Here is a 13,010-nt window from a genome sequence, read left to right as displayed (position 1 = left end):
ACATTCTAGATAAAATATATAAATGTATCTTTAATAACAGTTATGGTTAATTTGAAGTGTCTGCCATAGGCCCATGTGCTGTAGACCTACTGGTGGAGCTATCAGGTGCAATCTTTAGGGATTTTTGGAGGTAGGGAGTAGCTATAGGTCGCTGGACTCAGAACTTTGCAGGTATATTATTCCCTGCTCCTCTGTGTAATATTCACTCTGTTTTTTTGTCCGCCACTGTGATGTGACCTCCCTTATCCTCCCGTCAATTCACACAGACTGAGACAGCTTGTTACTTTGTCTTCCTCACCATGAAACCATGAGCCAAAGTAACTCTCTCTCCTGTAAGAGCTTCTGTTAATCATTTTGCCACAGCAACAAGAAAAGCAACCAATATAATCCTGTCCCAGAGATTCTCTATGCTTTGTTTTCATGTCCCATGTTTTCTTTATTACCATCTTAACCCACTGGCTTTTAATGCAAGCCCTAGAATTCTTTCTTCTGCTTGATCTATTCATGAGATTTTTTTTTTCAACTGAAGTTTTATTTGACCTGTTGTACTTTCTATTCCCAAGATTTCTGTTTGTTGTTTTCTTATCTCTGTATTGAACTTTTAAAACATATCTTTATATATAGTCTCTCTTAATTAATTCAGTTGTTCTTCTGTATTTTTATGGAATTTATTGGTCTTCATCAGAATTGTTCTTTTGAAGTTTGTTTATTGGTCTTCGTCAGAACTGTTCTTTTGAAGTTTGTCCACTGCTGATGAATGATGAACTTTGGAGAAGTCACACTGCTAGTCTTGCTCATATTTCTGTGTAGTAAGCCTTTCTCTGTTCCATCAGCCAGCTCCCAAATAGCCATATGGAAATTTCTTACTAATTATGAAAGTTCAGCCTATTAACTTGTTTCTAACTAGCTCTTATAACTTAAATCAAACCATTTATATTAATCTACGTTCTGTCACATGGTGTTACCTCTCTTCCATCTTGCACCTCCTGTCTCTTCTCCATGTCTCCTGCTGTCTCTGCCTTTCTTTTTCCCAGAGTTCTCTCTGTCCCTGGAAGTCCTGCCTGACCTCTTCCTGCCTTGCTGTTGACCATTTAGCTCTGTATTAAACCAATCAGAAGGTGCCTTGGCAAAAAAACATCTTCACAGTGTAAGCAAACATTCTGCAACATTTCTGTGCTGAGAGTTACTTCTCTGTTGGGATGAACATCTCTTCCCATTTTCTGTGAGACCTTATTAGGGATTGGCCTTTTCCCAACAATGTGACCCAGGGTAATGAGGGCATGTTGAGTCTGCTAGGATTTTGTAGTAGTATAGATTTCTTGCTGTTTCTTTGCTGGGGACTAGTGCATTCAGACAGTAAATGCTATATTGAAACCATAGGTCCTTCTGTCTCTGTAGGTCTCACAATGGTGGGGACCAGGCAGACGTGCTGTACCCAAGAGACTCTCGTCCCATCAACAGTGTGTGATCTGAAAGCATGTGGGAGTTACCTCTGCTGCAGTCCATCGTAAGCGTGGTGTCCATAGTATTTTAAAAATAAGTTTTCTCTCCTACTGCTGGGTGGGTATATGGCCAGGGGTATGTCTTTAAGAGTTACGCCCTACACACACACACACACACACACATACACACACACACCAATACATACTTAGAACCTGGTTTTGGTCTTAGGGTTTTAATCTCACTAATTCCTTAAGTAAAACATTTACTGATGTTCTAGTGGGAATGGGTTTTGTGTGGAGCAATGTGTGTCCTTAATGGGGCTGGGAAGTGAGGCTCAGCGGAGAGCAGCTATGTAACAATGGAGGTGATGTGGTTGACTTCCCAGCATTGTGTAAAGGAGTGGAGCAACAACTATTAGTGACTCGTACAAAGAAGTGAAAGGTACACACCAGTTACAAAACCAACAGCTCCCGAAGTGGCAGGAATGCCAGGTCAGAAACGACATTAACCAGAATATCTTAAAAGAGGTTTTTTGGCTTCTTTTTAATGAAGAAGAAAATGGATAATAGCAAAAGAAAGCTTAGAGTATCCAAAATGTGTAAGTAGGGAAGGCTAGGGAGAAAACAGTGGAACGTGAAGGCTCTAATGACAAATAGAGAGATACGTAGAGTAGGGGAGAGAGACGGGGGCGGGGGCAACATTTCAGAAGGACAAGAGAGAGCAAGAGAAACGAAAGAATATATAAAAAAAAGTGAAGCTGGGCCTTGTGGCCCCGGCCTGTAATCTCAGCTACGCAGGAGATTGAGGAGGAGAATCAGGAGTTTCAGGTCCTAATGCTCCTGCAGAGGATCTCCGTTCAGTTCCAGCGCCCACAAGGCAGCTCACAACTGCCTATAAAACCTGTCCCAAGGGATCCGAGTCCTCTTCTGGTCTCGGCGTATATGTGGTATACATGCATACATGCAAAAAAACACTCATATGCATATGGTTAATTCTGTAAGAATATGTTAATATGTTAAAATATGTTTAAAAATTACAAAGTATTGTCCTTGCTTGGGTGGTTATACAGAAAAGAGAAGGGACTTGTAACTTCTCTCTGTGTCTTGTGCTGTGTGCTCCTTGGAGAGAGAGCAAGGGCCGGAATATTTATTCCTTTTTTGTCTGTTGTTCCCCTGCAAGTCTTGGAAATGGCCTGGAATAGCGGTTGTATGGAAGCGCTTCATTCTTCTGCTGCTTAACGCCAGTCACAGGGAACCAAAGAGCTCTCACCCAGAGTTCAGGTTGGGTGGATTAGTGCATCTTTCCCCATGGCCAGGCTCAGACCAGATGGATTGGCTCCCAGGTGCTTCCCATGAAGCCCAGAGGGAGATTGAGGCTACACATTGTTCTGTGTGGAGGGGACACAGCAGGTCACGTGCTTTCCATACTAAGGTTTCAGGAGATCAGTGCCTGCAGGTAATCTTTGTCTACCTGATTTCATCACATCTCCTAGATGCTGCACAAGCAGGTGACCTTGTGGGAGAGCCTGGTCACCAGATCAGCTGTGTCCACTTGCTAGAGTACACAGAAGGCTTGTGGACTGTTGAGATTCCTCCAGAGAAGGAGAGGCGAGGCGAGTACTAGACCCTCACCTAGGAGTCCAGCTGCTCTTGTCAGCCCTTTGTACGTAATCCTGCCCTAGCTGCAGAGGTTCCTGGAGGCGTTAGCTAGAATATGTAGGCTGTGAGTAGGGATGGGGCTATAAGTGAGTGGTCTCCCTCTATGCAGCTCTGTGGGAGCCCTAATCCATGCCAGGTGGAGGCTTTCCAATGAGGTTGCTGCTCTTGGGGTCACCCAAGGTCCTCACCATACTCTGTAACCGAGCCCCCAGATCCCATTAGCTTCCTGGGGTAGACTTAGTAGAACTGAACTTTGGGACTTTTGGGGGAGGGTGTATAGCTGTTTATATCCCCTAGGGAAGGGTTTCTCATGCTTTTATTCTGTGCCCTTGACCCCAATCTCCGTGCTTGACATTTTTCAATGTACCTGTGTCAGTGATATTCTGCTGGGCCACACTGGACCACAAGGAAGATGCTGGCTGGGACAACATCTTAATAATGTTGGCCTCCAAAGAGAGAGAAGTTTGCCCATGACCATGTTATGATGGATCTGCATCGTCCCATTGCTCTGTACGGCTCCAATCAGCTAAGCTCAACCTGCCTTTCCACCCGGCACTGTTCCTGTGCCAATTTCCCCACTGTGCCCCGCCATCTTTCCCTTTCTGCTGCTCTTCCCCTACGCTAACACCATCTGCTCAGTGCAGAGAGGCTATTTCCCTTTTCCATTAGAATAGCTGGAGTGTGTGGGTCTCACCTCCTTCCTGACAGTAAACATCAGCGTGTTGCCTCGGTTATCCACCTCTCTGAGAAGCTGTGTTCAGTGTTTCAGTTCTGGGCTGTGAGAAACTGGAAAGTCCTGTTTCTCTCTAATCCATGATGTGATGTTGACCCACCCAGGCTCAGTCGTGGAGACAGGTGCCCTGTGGGCAGGGATTTCCTTGTGCCACATTCTCTTTCCAGCTCCTAGGACAAAGGCTGCCTAGAGAGATGTGTGCTGTCTGTCTGACACCAATCAATCAAAGCTAAATCTACTCTGATAGGAAAGAGCTCATAGACTGGGAGGATTGCTAGCAAGCCTGAAGTCACTACCGATTATCTCAAAGGTCACTGTTTGCTTTAAAAAAAAATGACCAATTTTAAGAACTTTGTAGTCTTTATTATAGAAAGATTCAAATGTTGTCTTATGTAATACACCCAGCTACAAATCTCTCTGTTCTAGGGTGTTGCCTGAACCTAATCCCAGGACTTACAGGAGAGTCAGGACTGAAGAGAGCAGGCCAGATGTGGACAGGGCATGTGGAAAGGGAACATTGCTGGCCCACCTGCATGTGACCTGGAGACCCCAGAGCCAGGCCTTCTTGTGGGCCAGACTATCTTGGGCCCCGTTGCTTCATTTGCCTCTCTGGAACCCCATCTGGAATCATAGCATCTCGCAGGAAATACTTGAATGTGTCTTCATCTCTCTTGAAACAAAAAATCACTACAAGCCTGGTGTAGTCATGTACACCTTGAATTCTAGCATCTACAAGGCAGGGGCAGACTATGCTCTATGAGCTTTGAGTTTACCCTGGCCTACACTGCAAGTTCTGGGCCAGTCAGGGCTACATAGTAAGACCTTGTCTCTAAATATCAAAATAATAAAACTTAAAAATCACTTCATAACCATTATCACCCTTAAGACTAAAAATTTCTTGGTACCATCAAACATCCAGTCAGTGTTTCAGTTCCCTGATGATATTATAGTATTTAGCTGGGTGGAAGGAGGAGCCATGTGGATCACACTTGAACGACAGGGTCCAAGGTGGGTTTTTAGTCTATGTGTTTTGCATTTATCCATGTATCTTTGTTCATTTGTTCATTTGTTCCTTCCTTTCTTCCTTTCTCTCATCCTTCCTTCCTTTCTTTTTTTACTTGTTCTTTGTAATTTCTAGTTTAAAACAAAAACTCGGTGGAGAACATGTGACGTTTTCCATGTTCTTGGCTTTGCAAAGGCATCGAGCACATGGTGTGTGTTCATCTTCCTCAGGCATGCCCTAGGAAAGGGCAATTAGTCTAGAGACTTGATTAGATTCAGTGTTTTCCAGAGGGTGTTTGATGGCTGAGGGCTCATACATCTATGCAGAGCCACACGCTTATGGTTCTCCTCTTGTAAGGTAGGCTAACCCGATGATCGATGACTGCCTTGATTGGCTCTGTCTGTTACAGAATGGTGATATTCAGGTTAGGACTCTTTGTCCATTTGTGAGCTGGAGCAATTCTGTAAGAAGAGGCACCTCATCACCAGCTCTCAGTTCCTCTCAGTTCACACAAAGATGCTGTTCACACAAATCTTTCCCATTTATGGCCTGTTCTCAGGGCAATGAGTTGACTTCCTTCAACACTGCAATGAGGCTGTATTGTGATTGTTTGTTTATTTATTTAGTGTGTGTGTTGAGAAAGAATGAATTTGTAATGTCTCTGGTGTGTTGTACTAGTTATTCCAACCTTCGCAGCTGGGTCCTCTCTAAGCTGGTGCCTGCATCCCATCCTTCCCTTCCCTTCCCTTCCCTTCCCTTCCCTTCCCTTCCCTTCCCTTCCCTTCCCTTCCCTTCCCTTCCCTTTCCTTCCTTTTCCTTTCATTTTCTTCCTTTGAGGATTAAACTTTTCTTTGGCTTTGTTGTTTTAAAGATATTTATTTAGAGAGTTTCATATATGAGTAATATATCTACGTCACCATCCCCCATTCCTCCCATGTGCTCTGCTCTGTTATCTAAAGTTCATGGCCTCTTTCCCTTTTATCCTTTTATATATAACATGTATATTTAACATATATCACATATAAATACAAACTGCTAAGTTATTTAGCTTTACTTATACATATGTTTTTACAGTTGATGACTTGGTTTTGGATAACCAATTAGAGGGCCCATCCCTAGGGAAAAATGATTTTCAGTGGTCATTTATTGCCTCTTCATCTAGGGGTGGGCCTTGTAAGATTTTGCTCATCCCTGTTGGCACGGCAACTGGAATTGTTGTCCAGGCCTTGACTAGGCAGCATATTGGGTACAGCTTCCTTGTTGTTTGTAGAAGACCCTCTCTGATGGCAGATAGCCTGGTCCTCTGGCTCTTAGAATCTTTCTGTCCCCTCTTCCCCAGTGTCCCCGAGCCTTGGCGTTGTGGTTGTGCTGTAGATGCATAGACTGGTAATGCGCCCTTAGGAAGTTGTTCTCTGCTTTTGACTAGTTGTGGCCTTCTATATGGTCTCGCTCTGCCACAGAGAGATGTTTCTTTCATAGGGAGTGAGAGCTACGCGTACCCATCTGTGGGGTTAAGGAGAGGTTTAAGAACACCCATTTTTTTTTTTATGAGGCTGTGCCTAGGTTTTTCTGTTGCCTGGTCTGATCTTATTTTCTGGAAACGCTGGGAGTTGGACTTGGCCTTGTATGCACCGGTGTGTACAAGGCCGGTGCTGGATGGCTTCAGTCTTGCCCTTCCTAGGCTCGTCTTCTACCTTCTAGTCCAAGGCCTAGAAGTGGCCATTTTTACCTAAGTACTCTCCTTTCTTCTACTGGGAAATTATATTTAGATACCAATATATAAGCATAAGATTGTCTCCTCTTATTGTCAGTGTGTTGATCTGTTAGAGGCAGGAAGGTGATGATGGCCAGTCGTCTGAGAAGGAGCAATCAGGAGAGAAGTCACTCAGGACTGCGCTTAGCAGATGGAGAAATGAGGGCTGGAAAGGAACTACTCTGAGTTTTCCCCCCAATCTCTCCATCCTCCTACCTTGTCCTTCTCCTGCCCCCAAAGCCCTAAGCATCAGGAAATAACAAATATTTCTTTTTTTCCTGAAGAGAAAGTTGCTCCTGGTCTATGAGGTATGGTTCAAATCGGAATGGGGTTGGTGATAGGGAAATACTCAAAGAACAACTAAGAGGAAAATTCTATTTTTCTTTTTTTAAAACCAAGCATTCTGGTTTATCTTCCTTTTTTTGTATAGTCAATGCCAGTATTTTGTATTCAGTGCCGAAAGGGAAGCAGGAAGAACTGTGGTTCTGGGTAAAGGTACCAGGGTACGTCTTCCCCTCGTATGGAAAGCCCAGTGGGTCCAGAAGAGCAGGGACTTTCTATAATCACCATGGACCAAGCTGTCTGTGAGAGAGAGCTTTGATGAGTTAATTGAGGAGGGAAAATCTACCCTAAATGTGAATACCACTCTCCTGTGGGCTGGGGTCCCTGACAGAATACAGAGGCGGAAGTGAGCGGAGCACCAGCATTCAATTCTCTCTGCTTCCTGACCATGGATGCAGTGTGGACAACCACTGATGCTCCCGTTGCCATGGCATCCCTGCCGTGATGGACCACAGCCTCAGACTGGGAGCCAGAATAAACCCTCTCTTCCTTGAGACCCTTTGACCAGGTACTTGTTCACTAACATGGGACTCTCTCAGTCTCTGTGCTCTGTGAGTTTGTACCTGCGCATCTGTGCAGTCCTTTGGGGGTGTCACTGCCTCTAGGGTCAGGGGCAGCATCTCCGCTGGAGGGAAATAGCCACCTCTTCAGACTGCCTGGGGTGGTTTCTGTTGTTCTGTTTCAAGTGAAAGCTGTAATCACATTTCTGAAAGCAAAGAGGTTACTTCCTTTATTGTTACCTGATTCTAAGTTGACATTTTTTTTCAGGATGCTTTTCCATAAACCTTATTGTTCAGATAGAGACACAATGGAAATCAATTGCTAATTAAATTTGTGTCTAAATTAATAAATCACAACTATTCAGATCATATCTGTCTGAATAATTTCTATCATGGTGAACATAATTGTTAGATTCAGCATTTAATGAACCATATTGTTGGGTAAAATTCTTATGACAATTGAGACTAATAGGATAAATTAACCTTTATTCTTCCCCGCTTGACACAACACTGGACCGTACTAACACAAAAGCACCTGAAAGCTTCAGTGCTGAATGGCCATTGTGGCTCTCCCAACCTTCCGATGGAGCCCAGGAGCTTGGAGGATTTAGTGATGGTTGAGGTTCGGCCATGGGTACCCTCATCTGTAAGGGGTTTGGGGATATTTGGTCCTGTGACTGCATGTTTCCTGGGATGGAGACTGTGGACTCCATTAAAAGTCAACAATCTGCTTTTAAAATTTTAAAAGATGACAATCTCTCTCTCTCCTCTCTCTCTCTCTCTCTCTCTCTCTCTCTCTCTCTCTCTCGAACAACCGGCAGGGGTCAATTTTCTTCTACCACCACGTGGGTCCTTGGGGTCTTAACTCAGGTCATCAGGCTCGGTGGCACACTGAGCCTTTACCCATTGAGTCATCTTACTGGACCAACACCATATTTTGAGCACCCTCCCCTAGAGGATGTTTCTGTCCCACAAAGAGTACATGGTGAGGTTGCTATGGGAAATGTGAGTCCCTTCTTAGAAAAGTACACAGTCGAGAGCTTTCTGAGGAGGCAAAAAGGATGTAGTTTTGGGGGTTCCTGTCAAGTTCTGACCCCCAAGTTCTGCAACTGCTTTCTTGGAAGGGGTAGCGAAATTTACAGACTTTGAATGCCAATCATGTTGAAATGTGACCATAGCAACCCATGCTGGTATCACTGGGACTCTTATCCCGGTGAATTCAACTTTGGAAGGTATTTCAGAATTGGGCATTTACCATTTCAAATGCCCAACAATGCCTGGCTTTTGTAACAAGGAAAACAACCCCATGTGACTGGAGAGATGATCCATAGGTAAGAGCTGCACAAGCATGGGGCCCTGAGTTCAAATCCCCAGCACGCATGTAAAAATCTGGGTGAGATCACACAAGCCTGTCACTTCAGTACTGTGCTGTGGCAGGGTGCAACAGCTTGCTGGCTGCAGCCTCACCTCCGGTTCAGTGAGAGGCCCTGTCTCAGTGGAATAAGTTGGAGAGTGATAAGCAAGACGACCAATAGCTTCTCCCACTCCAAGTACACATGGGCGTGTGTGTCTTCACACACAGGTGGACATGCACCATACACACTCCACGCTTGCACTCACATAAACATACATACATACATACATACATACATATATACAGTTTTAAAATGGCCCTCCCTCAGAATGAAGCAATTATGTAATTAATAATGAAGGTGCACCCATCTTGTCCACTTGTGACACATGTAACCTGGCAATGCCAACAGCCAATGCCAGACTCAGTCTCCTACATGCTCAGCCTGACCCTAGTGGTGACCTCACCTTTTATTTCTTCTTCTCAATTACCAATCCACAGACCAACCTGTGATGCCAAAATCTGTTACTGGAGAGATGTCTCCAAGATAGACCCCGGTAGATCACAGTAGGCACAAGGATACCTCTTGTACCCTCTGCCTGGCTTATGCTTCTTGCCTGTGTGAAGGAGTCAGAATGGAATTATGGGATGCTGGCTCTGGTGTGACAGCTTTGTAGTCTTGCCTGTCTGCTGTTCATTACAAGTTGGGACCTATTTCTACCTGTTTGTTTTAGTTTTGATAATGAGCTTCTTGTGAGGGTTAGTTAGCATTGTTGTTTTGCTTTAATCAAATTGCTAAGAGGAAAAGAAAACCCTGGTGGTTTTTCAGAGAAAGGAACAGGACAAGTTCTGACCCCCCAGATGCACACATCCCCTTACCCATTCCTATCAACAGTCTGGAGATACTGACGTTCAGCCATACTTGATTTTTGTCACTCAAGATTTTCATGTCTGCCCCCTAAGACTATGGTGGAAATGAAGTGGGTTTAATCTTGGGACATTTCCACAGAGAAGGCAGGAGCGGTTAGTTGGTCACCTGGGCAGGTGAGCAGAGATGAGGTGGGGGGCTTCTTAGGGGGAGACACGGAATTATATCTCCCTGTGGGGACAGTGTGGCATCACCTGCTCCAGGCCTGCTCTGAGGTGCAGAGGCAGCTGGACCTCAGCCCCTTCTCAGCATCTCGCACCTTCTATCCCCCTCCTTTAGGGGGTTGGGAGATGTCCATGAGTCTCTGAATGTCACCCCCAATGGCCCCCACTTTTCCTTCTAAGATCTCTGACCACAGGCCTCAGACTCATTTTAGTTTAACTGTTCCTGCACTTGGGGTAAGAGGACTCATTTCTCCCATCGGGCTACTGGTGGGTGTTGGGTGGAGATGTCGACCAGCAGCTTGGTTCTCCTCACCTGGGATCCCAGTCCCCAGCCTGGAGACAGCTTGTAGAAGTGACTGGAAGCCCAGAGCAGCCAGCTCTCCAACCCCTATCTGAAGGTGCGTGCTTCTGCAAGGAGACATGAGGTTATGTTGTGCAGTTGACTATGGGATGGGACAGGACATCTATTCTTGAAGACACTGCACATTTTTTTGAAGATTATGTGCTCCCAGCCCATTTTGTGTTTTGTTTTGGTTTTTTTCAAAGCCATCAGAAATGGCATCAGCAAGGTGGTAAAAATGAGGTGCAATTTATCACGCAGGCTGCAGAGACCTTTCTAGGACACGGCAGGTGTTTCTGTTTGGGTGCAAAGATGTTTAGTTTTGAAATTACTAAACAGCATCATCGTCTTCTTGGTGATTTTGTCCTTTTGGTAATCTGGCAGCACACATATGTATTTGTGTCTGCAAATTACCTTGGAAAATGCATATTATTTACTTGTTCTGAAGGGGCTCTTAGGCTCCGCTGTCTAAATAGGAAATTTGGAGCTAATAAAATGAGCCTATTATGGACTCCTGGACAAGTAATGATGGGGACTAATACCCTCAAAAGTCAGAATTTAAAGAAAGATAGTCATTTTGTTAGATATTGGTAGAAAGTTCAAAACAAACCCATGCATCTCATCTCTTTCTCCATTCTCTCCCTGAACGCAGGCAAGGCAACAGCCCAGATACGAGACAAAGTGTTTCCCTGAGCTCTGAGGGACAGCGGGAAGAAAGGGCCGTTTGATTGGATGGGTAGATCAGGGAGACTAGATCATTCCATCTTGGATGAACTCACAGCCCTGCACTGTAGGGAATGGTGTGGCGGGCACACGGTGCCCATGACTTAAGACTAGCCTTGGGTCCTATCTCACCACTTGCCAATTTAGGCTCGTATTTGCATTCAGTCACCTATCTCGTGCCAATGTCCAGAATCTGACGTTTCCATTGTCTTTCTTCCCATTCTTTTCTCCTTCTCGTGTGTGGAGGTACATGTGTGCATGCGTGCGTACACATGACACAGATGAGGACACAGACACATTTGAGAGGACAATGTTGAGTGTCATTTCTCAGGCACCTGCCATTGTTTATTTGAAGCAGGGTCTTTCATTGGCCCGGGACTTTGGGAAGTAAGCCAGGCTAGGTGGCTAATGTCCAGGAATCCTCCTGTCTCCATTTTGCAACATAAGGCTTATTATATCTCACTGTCCACCATGATGGGAACAGCATGGCTATAGGAACACAAGGCAGCTGGTCAGTTGCCTCCCCTGGACATACAGAGAGGTAGATGCTAGTGCTCAGTTCACTGTCTCTTTTTTATTCAGCCTTTGGGATGGAGCTGCCCACATTTAGGATGATGTTTCCATTGCAGTTGAACTAAACAAGAAGACATCTCACAGATATATCCAGAAATCTGTCTTCAAAGTGATTCTAGATCCCGTTGACAGTGCAACCATCACATCGTGTAACCCTGTTTCTTCATTGAAATTCCTGTAGCTGGGTTACAAACTTAGCCTGCTGGTATCTTCTCTGGATCTATAAAACAAGTGTAGGCAGCTTTTCTCTTTCCATGGAATCTTACATACATTTTCAATCAGTGGAGTCACTCATCAGAGGTGGTTTATCTGAACAGGCTAGGGAAGGAGCCTCGGTGTTCCTCCTTCCCATCCATCTCTGGGGGCTCCTGAAAAACCTAAGCACAGGTTTCATGAGCTGCACTTTTACCCTTGGGACTAGATGAATAATAGCTATTTACTACATCAGTGGCCACTGCTGGCTCCCAGGGCCTTGTTGTATATGAGGAAAGTGAGTTTTGGCTTTTGCCCTCCTAAGTTTTCCACTTTGGATGAAAAGACTCTGTCTCTTGGGGTCTCCCAAACCACTCTCAGGAAGCTTAACCTTTGCGCAACTCTTTCCCCCACACAGCACAGCCCCAGTTGAGTTAGATGGCTCGGTGTCATTTCGCTGATGTTAGCCACCAGCACATGGTCTGGGGCTCCCAGAAACAGGGGATGCTTTTCTGAGTGTTGGGACCGAAAGAACATAGCATGCTTAGCATAAAGGCAGACCTCACTTTCTAGAAGCTTCGTTGGTAAAGTTTCCTGGAGGAGGGTAGCTTGGCCACTTCTATCTCCTCTGAACAAGTCCCCTTGTGAAGCACAATTAACAAAAACTCAGGGTCAGAAATTGGGGTTTAACCTAAAGATCTGAAAAGTATAATAGCCAGCCACTGGCTCTTACCTTGACCCTAGTCTGAAATGGCCAGCCTGCCCTGTGGAATCTCAGAAGGAGACTGTGTCTGAGAGCTGTCTTGCCCTGTTTTATAATCCTCTCTAGGGATGGGATCAAAGGCATGCACCACTGGGATTAAGGCATGCACCACCCAATTTCTATGGCAACTAGGGTGGCTACTGGGATTAAAAGTGTGTGTCATTGGGGCTACTAGGATTAAAGGTGTGTGTATTACCATAATCTAATCCATAAGGCTGACCAGTAGGACTGTTTTACTCTCAGATCTTCAGGCAGTCTTTACTTATTAAAATACATTTGAAATGGCACTACATTTCCCCTTTTTGTCTGAAAAATAAAGAAGAAGGATATAACTAGCATTAAAACCATATACAGGCAGACGCAGCGGAGTCCGAGACCGGCGCGCAGACGTGGCGGGGACCGGGATGCAGACGCGGGATGGTCCAAGCATGAAACAGTGAGAGCAGATCACCCCATTAAAATTAAATCAAGTAGGTTTTATGGGGGCTGGCCTGCAGGGTGGTAGGCCTTTTATTGGTGAGGTCCCCTGGTGAACGGGGAGCCT

This window comes from Chionomys nivalis, chromosome 5, assembly GCF_950005125.1.
Source record: "Chionomys nivalis chromosome 5, mChiNiv1.1, whole genome shotgun sequence".
Taxonomy (NCBI): domain Eukaryota; kingdom Metazoa; phylum Chordata; class Mammalia; order Rodentia; family Cricetidae; genus Chionomys; species Chionomys nivalis.
This window is presented reverse-complemented; position numbering follows the sequence as displayed.